Source organism: Neopelma chrysocephalum, unplaced genomic scaffold (assembly GCF_003984885.1).
Source record: "Neopelma chrysocephalum unplaced genomic scaffold, ASM398488v2 Primary Assembly neopelma1_63, whole genome shotgun sequence".
NCBI classification, from domain to species: Eukaryota; Metazoa; Chordata; class Aves; order Passeriformes; family Pipridae; genus Neopelma; species Neopelma chrysocephalum.
In genome coordinates this window covers 433,802-439,801 of record NW_020897720.1, presented here as the reverse complement: position 1 = coordinate 439,801, position 6,000 = coordinate 433,802, and the positions used below count along the sequence as shown (strand labels likewise).

The 6,000-nt window shown below is 47.3% G+C and overlaps 1 protein-coding gene across 4 annotated transcripts in view; it reads right to left on the bottom strand.

Moving 5' to 3' along the window:
• The window catches only part of NRG2 (neuregulin 2), a 159,444-nt gene that overhangs the window by 36,048 nt on the left and 117,396 nt on the right, over positions 1 to 6,000 (bottom strand). The window lies entirely within an intron of this gene.

Here is a 6,000-nt window from a genome sequence, read left to right as displayed (position 1 = left end):
GAGTAAGGAGGTGAGGACAGGGGAAAGAGGGCGGCCTCTAGATGGATGTGTTTGCAAACAATCTGCAGCCACGTTTTATTGTTGCTGCCCCAGCCAGTGAGGACAGTGCAGCATAAACACATGAGAGCTTCAGAGCACTGAAGTCATTCAGAGTGTCTGTTTTCCACCACATGCCCCAGTTATTCCAGACTAACATCAATGGCAGGGCAGCAGAGAGGAGAGCCAGGGGCAGGGACTGTGCCAGGTGGACTTCCCTTCACACAACCCATCTACGCAGAAAGGCCATTAATGATTGTGCAGGGATTCTTACACAATTGCTGCCACCCACGTCATTTAACCTTTACAGGCAGCTCACCAGCCTGTTCTCAGAAGTCTGGTGAAATACTCCCCCTGCAAAGAGTTAATTAATGCAGCTTGGACTATAAATTATAGTTAATTTTTCACGAACTACAGCTACTGTCGAGCAGAGCAGGGAGACAGCGATAATTTCGCTGCTCCTTTTCTTCTTTATAAATAACTTTGGCTGGTGGATTCATAGAGTACAGACACTTTATTCTCTCAATATTTAGACATTCAGTTAGACAGATGAACTCAGCTGGTTGGGGAGTGTATACAGATTGCCTGCTCTGTATATGCCTCATGTACTTACTGATAAAACACAGAATTGCTGAGGTTCCCCTCAACAGAGTTCACCCAACTGCTTGTCAGAACATGGATGAGAAGGTGTCTGGCCAAGTTATTCCTTAGTTGTAGCACTGTAATCCTGGTGTGAGCCACACTAAATCCATGATTTACACTGATTAGTACACGGAGGGGCTGTTGATCCTGACCATTCTCTCTGTGGTAAATTTCTGTACATCTGAAACGACACCTCCTCTCTTAATAAACCTGAGCAGAGTCTGGAGGTTACCTGCTGCTTTCTGTACCAAAAATCAGAAGGGCCTGTGCAGACTGGGGACTCTGGAGCTCATAAAAATTCTGCTCCTGTGTGTTTATTCATTTGGAAATGACCAAATATTTACCCCCACGTTTTACTGAAACGGGTCTTGCTGGAATCATGTTTCCAGTTTCTGAGGGGATCATTAAGACCAATAGCTGCAGGTCAGGAGTTCATCCCAAAATACAAACGGCTTCAGGACACTCATCTTGGAGCATCAGATGCTGCTGATCAAAACAACACAGGTAGCATTTCCCACTTTTCCCATCTGCACTGTTCAGGAGTTTCACTGAGGAGCAAGTTGAAAGGTTTCTGAGTGCCCAGGGACTGCCTGTTCCCACAGGCCAGGTAGCTGTTGCAGGGACAAAGTCCTGTGTTATTATAAAGCTTCTAGTTGCTCCTCCAGAATGATCTCATCAGCTTTATGAAGGAGCCCTTCCTATGCTTTTCTCTGCCACAGGGGTCCCAGAATGCATTTTCTTTTCCCAAATCCCCATCATCAATTGTAATAGCAGCAACATGATACTTCAATGAGGGGATTTGTTCAGCAACCTAAAAATCCTTCTGCAGAGCCAATGCCAGCGTGACTCCTTCGCAGTTGGGGCAGCTGAAGCCCAAGAAGTGAAGCAACATGCCAGGATCACACGATGGAGCCAGACAGAGCCTGGTACACAGCCTGCTGCTCTGAACATGGGCTCACAGCCTCAGTGCTTCCAGGGACATCGGATCCCATCCCTGCCTTCACCCTGCCCTTCTTTGCCTTCAGAGTCACAGCATGGTTTTATGCTACATCTTGAGCAGTAGCTGCTTAAAAAATACACAGTGAGCAAAATGAGCAACAACCAGGATCTGGCAGCAGCCACCTCACAGCTCTCTGCAGACTGACAGCGAGATCTCCACCACATTCACCTCAAGGTCCCACGTCTGTGTGTGTGCAGGTTCTGCTCAATTACAACCACACCTCCGGCCCTGGGGTTTAAATTATCTGCACAAAGACCACGCCAAGACTTATTTTTAGTCTGATATTGAAAACTGGTCTGTCCACATGGCTGGACTTCTGTCTGTTCTGCCTGTGCTCTGGGCTGACTGGACACCCTTCAACTCCAAACCAAGAGCACCATGCTCACATTTGCAGCACTGCTGGCTCTGGCAGAGCACAGTGCCTTCAGACTGGAGGGGCCACAGACTGACCAGCCAACTAACATGGTCACTCAGTAAAGCCATGACAGACTGGACTTGAGACAAGGTTTTGGGGAGTTGGCTGACCCATATGTGGCACGTGTTACTGTGGTGTGTGTGCTGAAAGCTCTGATTGGACTAGATGTGACTCACAAAGCACATCACAGCAGAGACATCACTGAGCCATTGCAATCATGCAAGTCCAGCAGGCCTGTCTCGCCTGGAGAGACAAAGTGAGGCAAACATTTCCAACACCCAGCCATCTAAGCATTGGGGAAGGTATTAAACTGGAGAGGGATAACCTGAATGAATATAAATGAATCAGTCTACAAACCTAGTCCAATGACATTGCCAAGATGACAGCTGTGAAATCTGTGGACCCAAACTGGCATGTGGAGAGTTAGACTCCACTAGAGAAAGAAGAATTCTTTCACCTATCCCTCTCCCAGTGATCTCTACAGGGAGTCCAGGGAGGGCTTGTGATCCTCAGCAGCTGAAATAAAGGCCCCAAAACTCAGTCCAGAGAGCCCAACTCTCATTCAGATAAATCACAATATCCCCCAATCCTCATGTTCCCAGCAAAACTCAGCACTGCCTCTTCTGCTCTTTCTCCCTGTTCCACCTCCTCCTGTGATCCCAAACCTCTCTTTGCTGCGGAGCACCCACAGCCAAGGGTAGAGTGAGGCCACTCACTCAGGTCAGCTGGACAGTGAACCTGGGCCGTGAGCAGAGTCCAGGAGAGCAGCTGCAATGATCCACATGTTGGTTTAGAGCATCTGCCAACCACTGACAGATGGTGTCCTGACAGTATCCAAACCATGCTTCCTCCACCCAGCCTGTCTTCTCTTCCTACCCTCAAGACTTCACCTATTTGTTGAATTCAAGGGAATAAACTAGAGAACTCAACAGCAGAAAACAAGCAGAGGGGATTATCTGATCTTTTCAGAGATTTCAAGAATTATCTTAAGTTTTTAAAATGGAACTCTAAAAGGGTTTTACTGTCTTTGTCCTGCATAAACCTTACATCTCAGAATGCTCTACAGGTTGCTCTGACCCTTCTTCCATTTTTGCCTCCATCAGAATGCTTCTAAATGTGGGCACTGATTCCTATTCTATTTACCAAACTTGTCTATCACCACAGACTCCTGAACCTCGTTTAGCTGCTTCAGGCTGCACAGTGACAGGATCACGTTACCCTTTTGAGTCCTCTGGATGTTGAAATGAGCATAAAGGACCTTTCTCTCTGCATCAGGGCACACGATCAAGTTACCACATCCCTGCAAGTTCTTGCGTGTGAGCTGAGACACTGTGACCACCCAACTGCACAACCTTAGCCCGTGACACACACAAGACAACGTGTCCTCCTTAACATTTTCCACCATGCATGGGGCTGCTGCAACTACCTTGTGCTTCCTGGGCTCCATGGGGAGACTTCTTGGTGAGAGTAGCAGGTACTACTCCTTGAACCTCAGTGCTCAAGTATCTCTAGGGCTGCTCTAGTCTGACAGTGCTCCACCAAAAATACCCAGGGGAAGGTGTCAGACTGTGTCACTGTGTCACTGTGTCACCATGATGTGCAGCACCATGGAAAGACTTTCCCAGACAGCAGGTTTCCTTTCTGAATCTTGCCCTCAGAGTGCAGCCTGGCCATGTGGATCAAAGCTGGACACTACGCCCCTATGACCAGGCCAGGACTCATCACACTACATGGTCCACCTTCCTCCAGCTTCTAAATGGCTCTGCTTCATCTGAAGGGATCCACACACCACTGAAGGAAGCTGAGTGATGCCTCATGCCTTGCTCATACCAGGTAGTGGGGGCTTCAGGAAACCCAGCTCTCTGTCTGGCAGGTCCCAGTACTCACCCTGGGTATAGGGTCACATCCACATGGGCTGGACAAGGGAGCAAGGCAGAGTGGATCCCAGACAGCTCTCAAATGCAGCACTGTCAGATCCCAGGTCTCCCAAGTGTGCTGTCTTTGGTTCCAGATCCAGACTGGTATCAGGGTTGTCACTACACCAGAAACACCACGAGATCCTTGGGTTTCTCTAAACTGTCATGAGACCTGTGAGGCCCACACCAAACAGTGTCCCTGCCAAAGGGAGCCAGAGCTCCTGCTCCAGTGTGTAGGCAAGGGGAGCAGCAGCTGGGGAGGAGATCCCCTGCCCTTCATCGTGACAATGCAGATGTTTCCAAGAACCAGTGGTACCAATCTGCCTCCTTGCCCTCTGCAGCCTCCTGTCATGGGAATGTGCAGAGATGGAGAGCAGCAGGACAAAAAATACACTTCCAGGGAAAAAAGTTACCCAAGAATGGAGACAGAGCACCTTGGAGACCTGGGCTGCATTTTGAGCACTGTCTGCCTTGTGCCAAGGATGCAGCAGTGCCCAGAGGTCTGTGATCACTGGGGAACAGGAGGAGGAAGTCCAGCCTAACTCGGAATGTGGCAGGATTTTCTAGTAGCTACGCTTTGAGGTGGTAAGAAAGGCGTTAACAGTGTTCCAAGGGGAAAATACATAATATCCCACTCCTTTCCCCATTATCTCCCCATAGGCTGTACACACGTGCAGTTCTATGATAGATCATCAGTCACCATAAAAATCAGAGAGACTCTGAGCTTTTTAGATGACAATTGAGAGAGATCACAAAAAAGGAACGTGAAGGAAAAAGTCAATTACAACCTTAACTGTAGAGACTTTGCCATCTCTTCCCATCATTAGAAAAAGCCAAACAGGCAGGGATGGTGCACCCGCAGAGGAAAGAAGTTTTCCAAAAGGAGAAATTTCTGTGTTTCCTTTCTGAGATTTGGCTTTTAAGAAAATAGCATTTATCTTATATGATGCAAAGAAGTAGCATGGAACTCTCCTGGTGAAAACAAAGGAAAAATCCTGGGGAAGGATCATGGCATTAATGATGCTGTGTCTCAGCTTGGTGTCTCCAGTGCAGTGCAAGGCTGAGCACTACACAAGAGCACATTTTAAGTGCAGTTTTCTAATCAGAAAAGCTTTTAAAGGATACCTGGCCAGTGCCTGCTGTGGCTGCAATCAGATTTCCTTTAAAATCATAAAAGGCTGAGCTTTCCAAGTAGGGAACATCCCCATAAAATCTGTAAAGCAGAATTGCCAACAGTGAGGCACAGCCAGCTCTGGGCATCAGGAGCTGGGATGGAAATACAGCACAGATCTCAAAAATACCCTCCTGGTCCTGACTTCCCAGGGGGGTTAGATGGGATCCTGGTGGGATGCCCACTGGGGAGAGAACCTCTGACACAGACATAACACCCTCCACCAGAAAGACCTGAGCCAACATCCAGGCACTGGGATCCCAGATCCACACCTTGTCCGTGCTCTGATTTTTATTGCTGTGGACCCTTTCCCTACTGCATTTGGGACAACTGAATAGGAGGGAATGGTGAAAAGCATTTCAGCCACATTGAATCAAATTAAAAGTTTGGGGCAATCTCTTCTTGCTTTCTGGAGACTCAAGGAAAAATGGGAGGGCAGGGCACAGATGGATTTTCTGCAATTTTCTTATGACTTATGTTTAGAAGACTCACATCTCTTTTCTTGTGCTTCCTAGAGCCTACTTTAGTTTTATCACCTATCCTCAAAAAAAAAACCCCAAACTCAAAACCAAAACCACAGGAATAAATAAATAATAATAAAAAAACCCTACTAAATCAAGGGCTGCAACAAGCACATCTTGCAAGTATCAATAATTCCATGCACTGAAAGAGCTGGGAATGCTTAAAATTCAGTTGCAATTTGAAGTAGCACGTTCTTCAAGCTGCCATTGCAATAGTTATCAACCTCTCCCTCTCTGAGATAGACACCAGCAATATAAATCAGATTTTTTGAAAGATATAGGGAAAGATCAGTGGCTTC